The sequence below is a fragment of the Pan troglodytes genome, chromosome 20, assembly GCF_028858775.2.
Source record: "Pan troglodytes isolate AG18354 chromosome 20, NHGRI_mPanTro3-v2.0_pri, whole genome shotgun sequence".
In the NCBI taxonomy this organism is placed as follows: Eukaryota; Metazoa; Chordata; class Mammalia; order Primates; family Hominidae; genus Pan; species Pan troglodytes.
In genome coordinates, this window is record NC_072418.2 from 38,549,947 (window position 1) to 38,560,143 (window position 10,197).

The 10,197-nt window shown below is 44.9% G+C and overlaps 1 pseudogene; it reads left to right on the plus strand.

Moving 5' to 3' along the window:
• Nucleotides 1-784: 784 nt before the first annotated feature.
• LOC101059205 (uncharacterized) lies at nt 785-1,831 on the plus strand (annotated as a pseudogene).
• Nucleotides 1,832-10,197: the final 8,366 nt, after the last annotated feature.

Genomic DNA, 10,197 nt, shown 5'->3' on the forward strand with positions numbered 1-10,197 from the left:
CAGGACAAAAGCGGTGGAGCTCAGCCCCGTGGCGGCAGGGCCACTCCCATTCATCTGGTCCTCTACTTCTGAAGTTCTCGAATGCAGAATGAGATGTACAGATGGGCCAGCAGGTGATATGTTATCCATCATAGGTTAAGGCCTCATTATTTTATTCATTTTTAAACTTTTTTTTTTTTTGAGACAGGGTCTTGTTCTGTCGCCCAGGCTGGTTTGCAGTGGTGCCACCATGGTTCACTGTAACCTTGAAGCCCCTGGGCTCAAGTGATCCTCCTGCCTCAGCCTCCAGAGTAACGAGGACTACAGGTGCACACCGCCATGCCCAGCTAATTTTTTAAAGTTTTGTAGAGAAAGGCTCTCAATGTGTTGCCCAGGCTGGTCTTGAACTCCTTGACTCAAGCAATCCTCCTGTCTTGGCTTCCCAAAGTGTTGGGATTACAGGTGTGAGCCACTGCTCCCAGCCACAAGTTTTATTTTAAATGTTTACCTTTCAATGATCACTTCGAGGAGATTTAAGCTTACTCTTTCTTTTTTTTTTTTCTTGAGATGGAGTCTTGCTGTGTCGCCCAGGCTGGAGTGCAGTGGCGCTATCTTGGCTCACTGCAACCTCTGCCTCCCAGGTTCAAGTGATTCTCCTACCTCAGCCTCCCGAGTAGCTGAGACTACAGGCATGTACCACCACTCCCGACTAATTTTTGTATTTTTAGTAGAGTTGGGGTTTCACCATGTTAGCCAGGTTGGTCTCGAACTCCTAACCTAAAGTGATCTGCCTGCCTCAGCCTCCCAAAGTGCTGGGAGGCATGAGCCACCGTGCCTGGCTCATTGTCTAGTTTTTACCAAGAAGACGATGAGATATGCCAGAGGGCTCGGGCTCCGTATCTGCTATGAGAACGTCCCCCAAGAGCAGCTGGCCGTGGTGCTGCAGCTGGAGCTGTGCTTGGAGCTCTTCTTCACCCCCATGGCGGTCACCACCTTCTGCCACTGGCACTTTGTGCAGATCATGCTCTCCTGGCCCCAAGTGGGGACCTGGAGGTGCTGAAGAGCCAAGAGACTGGCTGCCATGACCCTCTTCAACTTCCTGGTCTGCTTGGACCCTATGCTTTGTTTCCCGTGGTGGGTTCCCCCAGTGGAAGAGTCAAATTGGTGGGCAGGCGCAGTGTTGTTCAGTGCTCTCGATGCTGCATTGACCCCTTGATTTTCTTTGTTTTTGTTTTTATTTTGTTTTGTTTTGTTTTTGAGACGGAGTCTCGCTCTGTCACCCAGGCTGGAGTGCAGTGGTGTGATCTTGGCTCACTGCAACCTCCGCCTCCTGCATTCTCCTGCCTCAGCCTCCCGGGTAGCTGGGATTACAGGCACCCACCACCACACCCGGCTAATTTTTGTATTTTTAGTAGAGACGAGGTTTCAACCTCTACTCAGGCTGGTCTCAAACTCCTGACCGCAAGTGACCTGCCCACCTTGTCCTCCCAAAGTGTTGCAATTACAGGCGTGAGCCACCATGCCCAGCCTAACCCCTTGATTTTCTGTTTCTCTTCCTCCACCGTGTGCAAAGCCTTTGACAGAGGGCCACAGAGGTGGCAGCACGGCGGGGGTCTCACTGTCTGGGTGGTGGTGAAAGCTCTGGAGAGCCGGCTGCAGAGAGAAGATGTGGATCTTAGGGACGGCCAATGTCACCTTCACAGGAGATTAGAGGCGCCAGCTTAGGGTAACCTTTTGGGGAAGGAGGGCTCAAAAAGAGGAACAATGAAACAGAACTAAGGTGAGTTCTCCTGTGCCCAGTTTCAGAGGTCAAGGAGAGTAGTAGATAGCTCAAACCCAACTCGCCACTGAGTGAGTGTTTTCATTTTGTTCCTTGGGGTCTATGATATTTTCCATTTTCTTTTCTTTCCTTTTGTTTTGGTTTGTTTGTTTGGTTGGTTGGTTGGTTTTAGAGAAAGGGTTTCCCTCTGTCACCCAGGCTGGAATGCAGTGGTGTGATCACATCACACTGCAGCTTCTAACTCATGGGTTCAAGCCATCCTCCTGCCTCAGCCTCCTGAGTAGCTGGGACTCCAGGTGCACGCCACCATGGCCGGCTAATTGTTTATTTTTTATAGAGACAGGGTTTCACTATGTTGGCCAGGATGTTCAACAACTTCTGCCTTCAAGCGATCTTCCCTCCTGGGCCTCCCCAAGTGCTGAGATTACAAGCATCAGCCACCACACCCAGCCTATGACATTTTCTTCATTATGGCTGGTACTGCCTCATGGTAAGCCACAAGCCTTTTTATCTTGTAATATCAGAGTCTTGGAATTCTTTATCTTCCCTACTCTATATCTAGAAGACAGTAGCATTGACTTATCTGCTGCAGAGCTCTTAATTCTATCCTTGGCCCCGATTCAGAAAGGGGGGTTCCTCATGCTGGATCTGAACAACCCAGCACAGGCAAGTCTGGGGAGCAAGGCAGGAGCCTGCACGTGGACTCAAAGGACTGGCACCCGAAACAAGGCAGTGGCTGGCACAGGTGGACAAACCGGGCAAGAAAAGCAACCGTCCTTCGGAGCAGAGTCCACGTGGTGGGAAGAAACAGGTCATGATACTTTTGAGTGGTTACATCCTACTGTGTTTGTGCCTTCTTTTTTCCTTTCTCAGTCTTGCCAAGAGACCCATTAATTTGTCTTTTCAGAAAACCAAGATCCTCTCCAGCATTTATCTTTGTTTTCTTGTTGCATTGATTTCTAATCTTATCTTTATTGTTCCCTTCCTTTTACTTTATTGAGTCTTCTCTGTTGCTCCTTTTCTAACATGTTAACTTGGATGCTCGTTCATTTTAGCCTTTCTTCTTTGCTAATGCAAGCATTTAGTGTGTTGGATAGATTTCCTTCTAAGAACAGCTTTAGTGGGATGTCACAAGTTTTGATTTGCAGCATTCTCATTATTTTGAGTTCTAAATAGGCTCCAAATTCCATGTGATTTTTTTCTTTGACTCTTGACTTTGGAAATGTACCTTAATTTTCAAACACAGAATTTTCCCCCCCTTTATCCTTTTGTTATTCATTTCTAACTAGAGAGTATTGTTTCAATGGTATCAGTTCTTTGAAATTTGCTGAGAATTGTTTTTTGGCTTAGAATATAAACAGTATTCTAGTATTCCAGTAATGAAAAGAAGATAGATTCTGTAATTGTTGGGTGCTATGTTCTCTGTATATACCTTAGATCGAACTTGTTAATTTATGATGTTCAAATCTTCATAACCTTTATATACATTTTCATCTATTTAATCTATCAGTTATATGAAGAGGTGCATTACATGCTCCTTCTATCATGGTAAATTTGCCTATTTCTCCTTGTAGTTCTGTCTCCCTGGTGAATTGAAGCTTTCAAAATTCTTTCTGCCTTAACATTGATTTTGTCTGATATTAACAGAGCCACATCAACTTGGTTTTTGCTTATTATTTGCCAGTCCATCTCTGTCCATCCTTCTACATTCAACCTTGCTATATCTTTATGTTTTAAATGTGCTTTTCCTAAGCAGCGTATGGAGTGGTTGGATTTTTTTGTAATCTGGTCTGACAACTGGACAATATTTGTCTTTTAACTGTATCATTTTGTCCATTTATAGTTATAAAATAATAATTTCCAATATATTTGAATTTATCTCTGTCATCTTATTTTAAATACTTTTAGTGAAGTATGTGCACATATATTGAAATATACATGCATACGGTGTGTATTAGTCCATTCTCACGCTGCTAGTAAAGACATACCCGAGACTGGGTAATTTACAAAGAAGAGAGGTTTAATTGACTCACAGTTCCACGGGGCTGGGCAAGCCTCAGAAAACATAGAATCATGGTGGAAGGGAAAGCAAACAGGTCCTTCTTCACATGGCAGCAGCAAGAAGTGCAGAGCAAAATGGGAGAAGCCATCTGATAAAACCATTAGATCTCGTGAGAACTCACTCACTATCAGGAGAACAGCATGAGGGTAACCCACCCCATGATTCAATTACCTCCCACCTGGTTCCTCCCATGACACTTGGGATTATGGGAACTGCAATTCAAGATGAGATTTAGGTGGGGACACAGCCAAACCATATCACCATGCATGGCCAAATAATAAGTGTACAGGCCAAATAAACTATCACAAATATCACAGAGTGAACACACCTATTTAAGAAAAAGCGAAAAGTCTACCATATTATTTTGTGCTTTTTATTTCCCTCATCTTTTATTTATTTTATTTTATTTTATTTTATTTTATTTTATTTTATTTTATTTTATTTTATTTTCAGACACAGTCTCACTCTGTTGCCCAGGCTGAAGTCAACGGCATGATCTCAGCTCACTGCAACCTCCACCTCCTGGGTTCAAGCAATTCTCGTGCCTCAGCCTCCCAAGTAGCTTGGATTACAGGTGTGTGCCACTATGCCTGGCTAATTTTGGCATTTTTAGTAAAGACGGGGTTTCACCATGTTGACCAAGCTGGTCTTGAACTCCTGACCTTAGGTGATCCAACCACCTCGGCCTCCCAAAGTGCTGGTATTACAGGTGTGAGCCACCTTGCCAAGCCATCCCTCACCTTTTAATATTTCTTTTTTTCTTCTCTCTAGCCTTCTTTTGAGATTCAGTTCGTTTATTTCTTTTCTTTCTCATTTCATTTATTCCTCCACTGACTTGGAAACTGTATGTTCTGTTTCCATTATTTAGTGGTTATTTTAAACATTGTAAGATGTTAGGAGTTCCTCAATGAGTTACTCCCTCCCTCCCTTCCTTCTTCCCTTTAATACCACACATCAAGGAAAACCCAACCCAACTGGCTTCGAACTATGTGAATCTAGGGCAGCAGTTTTCAAAGAACTGTCTGTGAGGTCAAAACTATTCATAATGCTATTAAGATGCTGATTGCTCTCTTCACCTTCATTATCTCACAAATAATGTGCACAGTGGAGGTTTTGAGAGCTACGTGACGTGATATCATGACGGAATGAATGCAGACCAGATAGGAAAATACAGCTGTCTTCTATTAAGCCAGGCATTAAAGAGATCTGCAAAAATGTAAAACAATGCCACTGTCACGAATTTTTTGAAGATATAGTTGTTTTTTCTAGGAACGCGTCATTTATATTAACATGTAATGGTTTTATGGTTATTATTATTATAAGATAAGTTAATACACATTTTTAAATTTTTCTGTTTTAACTTTGTTGTTTTTTTTTGTTTTTGTTTTTGTTTTTTTTGATACGCAGTTTCACTCTTGTTGCCAAGGCTGGAGTGCAGTGGTGTGATCTCGGCTCACCGCAACCTCTGCCTCCTGGCTTCAAGTGATTCTCCTGCCTCAGCCTCCCAAGTAGCTGAGATTACAGGCACAAGCCACCGTGCCCGGCTAATTTTTGTATTTTTAGTAGAGACAGGGTTTCACCATGTTGGTCAGGCTGGTCTCGCACTCCTGACCTCATGATCTGCCCACCTCAGTCTCCCAAAGTCCTAGGATTATAGATATGAGCCACCACGCCTGGCAGGAATTTTCTTTTTTGCTTTTCTTTCCTTTTTTTTTTCTTTTTTTTTTTTTGAGACAGTGTCTCACTCTGCCACCCAGGGTGAGTGCAGTGGCATGAACACAACTCACTGCAGCCTCGTCTTCCCAGGCTCAAGCAACCCTCCCACCTCAGCCTCCCAAGTAGCTGGAACTACAGGTGCACGCCACCATGCTCAGCTAATTCTTGTATTTTTTGTGGAGACGGGGTTTTGCCATGTTGCCCGGGTTGGTCTCAAACTCCTAAGCTTAAAGCAATCCACCTGCCTCAGCCTCCCAAAGTGTTGGGATTAGAGGGGTGAGCCACCACACCCATCCCTTCAGTAATTTTCAAGAGTATAAACTGACCTTGAGATCCACAAGTTTGAGAATTGCTGACCTGGTGAGATGACAGACAGGCTTACTCTGCTAAGTGCAATTGTGCACATATAAAACCTTCTGCTACCTGATGTGTGTTTAATGATTCGAAATTTCATAAAGTCTAATGCCACTTAACCTCTCAAAGTGAGTTTAAAGTTTGCCTGATAAAATGCAAAGCTTGTTGAGGTATTAAATATGAGACTTAACAATCAGAACTATTCCACGAGGAGATAAAGAAGTAACAAAGCCGGCTCAGAGGGATGGGATGTAATTGCGCCGCACAGACCTGTGTTCACCATGTTATGTTAGTTCCTGTTCTAAAGATGCTTTTTTTTTTGAGACAGAGTCTCTCTCTGTAACCCAGACTGCTGCAGTGCAGTGGCATGAGCTTGGCTCACTGCAACCTCCGCCTCCCAGGCTCAAGCAATTCTCATGCCTCAGCTTCCCGAGTAGCTGGGATCACAGGCATGCGCCACCACACCTGGCAAATGTTTGTATTTTTAGTAGAGATGGGGTTTCACCATGTTGGCCAGGCTGGTCTTGAACTCCTGGCCTCAAGTGATTCATCCACCTCAGCCTCTCAAAGTGCTAGAATTACAGGTTTGAGCCACCGCGCCCGGCCTAAGGATTGTTTAAATTGGAGTTTTTCTTCTTGTTTTATGGGGAAGGATTACTTCATCTACAATTAGGTGGAATATTAACCCAAACTATATGTAGGATTTCCAATCTTAGAGGCTATAGGAACTGGGGGAGAAGGAAAGCATAATACTAATTATATTTGTCCTATGTCATCCTAGGGAAAGTGCATATTTAATTCCTGTCAGCAAAGATTAAAGAAAGATTTTCAGGGCAAAAGTTATGAACAGGCTGAGTGTGTTTTATTTTGAACGGGGGAATTCACAAAGCCTTTGTGAAAGCCTCAATTTTACTGTTAGACTACTTGATAGCATCTAGTTAATATAAGCTAGGGCGATTCAACTAGTTCCGTTGCACCTCCCGGTAAATAAATGGTTCCTGAGGCATTGTGTTGAGCGAGGAATGGAAGTTTGAAGGTTACCAGCAAGGCTCCTTCAGCCCTCTCCGGTTTTCAGGTTAATGGTGGGGAGAGTGAGTGTCCACCGGAAAGGGACTGTGATGTGACGTTAGGTCACTTGATTTCTGTAAACTTATGGGAGACCTTTCTCCTAAAGATGGGCTCAAGATGCCACCATTTACAATGTTACTCTCAATGACCTTGGGGAAGTCCTGCTCCTAGGTGTGGGACACAGTGATAAGAGGGGTGTGCCGGGCATGGTGGTTCATGCCTGTAATTCCAGCACTTTGGGAGGCTGAGGCAGGCGGATCACCTGAGGCCAGGAGTTCAAGACCAGCCTGGCCAACATGGCAAAACCCCATCTCTACTAACAATATAAAAATTAGCTGGGCGTGGTGGTGTGCAGCTGTAATCCCAGCTACTTGAGAGGCTGAGACAGGAAAATCACTTGAATCCAAGAGGCGGAGGCTGTAGTGAGCCAAAATCTTGCCATTGCACTCCAACCTGGGCAACAAGAGCAGACACTCCGTCTAAAGCAAACAACAACCAAAAAAAAAAAAAACACAAGAGGAAGGGGTAGAAGAGTGTACTGATTGTTGGACCCTGAGGATTGCAATTTTATCATAACATTCTCTACAGTCTCTTTTCAAAAATGAACCAGCAATCAGAGATGGCACTGATTGGTTTGGCCTTCTTAGCAGCATCTCTCCCTTGTCCTCTGCCATGTGGTTTGGTGGAGCTGACTTTACCCCCAGCTCCTGCTCCAGGGGCAGGTGTGAAACCAGGACCCTGATCATCTACAGTTCACCCTCTGACCACAGTGATGGTTCACACTTGGGTGCATGACTCAATCCAGACCAATGAAAGATGAACCCAGGCTGGGCATGGTGGCTCACATCTGTAATCCCAGCACATGGGAAGGCTGAGGCAGGCGAATCAGTTGAGGTCAGGAGTTTGAGACCAGCCAGGCTAACTTGGCGAAACCCCGTCTCTACTAAAAATACAAAAATTAGCTGGGTGTGGTGGTGCACACCTGTAATCCCAGCTACTTGGGAGGCTGAGGCAGAAGAATCACTTGAACACGGGAGGTGGAGGTTGCAGTGAGCCAAGACCATGCCACTGCACACTCCAGCCTGGGTGACAGAGTGCATCCACTGTGGATCCAGCCTTTTTTTTTTTTTTTTTTTGAGACAGAGTCTCACCAGGCTGGAGTGCAGTGGCGTTAATCTTGGCTCACTGCAACCTCTGCCTCCCAGGTTCAAGCAATTCTCCTGCCTCAGCCTCCTGAGTAGCTAGGACTAGAGGCGCGCACCACCCCGCCCAGCTAATTTTTGTATTTTTAGTAGAGACGGGGATTCACCATGTTGGCCAGGATGGTGTCCATCTCTTGACCTCATGATCCACCCACCTTGGCCTCCCAAAGTGCTGGGATTATAGGCATGAACCACTGCATCTGGCCAGCCCTTCTCTTTTAACCACCAGGAGAAAGAACCTCTCTTCTACTGATCTTGAACTTGAAGGCTGGTCCCTCTCTTCTGGGGGCCATTGTGAAGAGAGGCTGCCTAAGCCTGAAGTCAACTTAAAGGAAGGTGAAACAGAGAAAAACCACACATTCAGGCATTTGATGTCCTAAAGCAGATCTACTCTGGGGATTTTTAGATTTGAAAACCAAATATTCTCCTTCCTTAGCTTAAAGCAAGTTTGAAGCTGAGATGGACATAATGTAATTGCTCTGCACAAGCCTGTATATTCATTGCTTTATGCTCGTCCTTGTTCTAAAGATTAGCCTTTTGCCCATTTTCTAATTGAATTGCTTGATTGTGTTTTGTTTTACTATTGAGTTTTGTGAGACATTTATTTAGAGTGTCTCGCTCTGTTGTCCAGGCTGGGGTGCAGTGGCATGATCTCAGCTCACTGCAACCTCCACCTCCCGGGTTCAAGTGATCCTCCCTCTTCAACCTCCTGAGTAGCTGGGATTACAAGTGTACACCATCACACCTGGCTAATTTTTGTATTTTTAGTAGAAATGGGGTTTCACCATGTTGGCCAGGCTGGTCTCAAACTCCTGACCTCCTCAAGTTGATCAGCCCACCCCGGCCTCCCGAAGTGTTGGGATTACAGGCGTGAGCCACTGCACCAGCCAACACTGAGTCGTATTTCTTTAGATTTTTGTGGTTAATGTTCCCATTATGCTTCTCTCTCACTGAATCTCCTACCTTCTTCATCAGAGGCAGCGTCATATTGGACTTTAAGTGCATCCTTCCTGTCCATGATTTTAAATTGTACCTTGCAAATATACTTTGCACCTAAACACTGTTTAGTATTCTTTTGCGTTTTTTCAAATATCCATAAATACCTATAGTACAAGTCATTCTGCAACTAGCTACTTTCTACCCCAAATCATCCCTTTGCTATCTGGCCTCCATCACTAAACCTTACATATCTCATTGATTTCTTTTGTCTGCTCTAGCAGTCCATCATATTAATAAGACGAGTTTTATTTTTTCCATTCTACTATTGATAGACATTTAAATCACTTCCCATTCTTTGCCAGCATGACAATGCTGCTTTGAACATCCCTGTGTGTGTCTCTTCGCGCACACGTGGAAGAGTTCTTCCACTGGTAGGCACAGCATTTGCATTCTCCATTTCAGTAAAAGCTGCCAAGGTCCTCTTCAACGTGATGGCGTAAATCCAGCTCTTTCTGCAAGAAGGCTCACCAGCCTTCCCACCAGCTCTTCTCCCCACCCCAGCCCTGCAGCCCTGCAGCCTGACCCTAGGTAATAAGTGGTGGGGAGTGACCCAGGCATGCACGACCTGCCCAGAGGAAAGGGAGTTCAAAGAAGGACCCGAGACCCTCACAGGAACCTAGCAGATTGGCACAAGTGCCAGATGTATCCAGGACAGACACTCTCCCCAGGACTCCAGGGGTAAAGGAGTGCCCCACCTCTCCACTCCTTGCCTTTCTTAACTGAATTCAGATTGTCGTGAACATTCAAGAAAAGCATTGTGGCTGACTTCCAAGGTTACTACTTGAGACCATCACTACAGCAGTTACTACTCTTACTGCTCGAGACCGTCATTACAGCAGTTACTACTGTTACCACTTGAGACCATCCTTACAAGACTGAAGGAAGGGAGGAACGTAGAAATGAAAACCAAGGAAAAAAAGAAACTGCTTTAAGTAAAGGCTAGCATGGGGAAGAAGAGAGCTCCCCGCTTCTAGTGAGCAAAGGCAGCCCCCTTATTTATTGGGTAACAAGAGCACGAGGAGGTGGCAACAATTGGT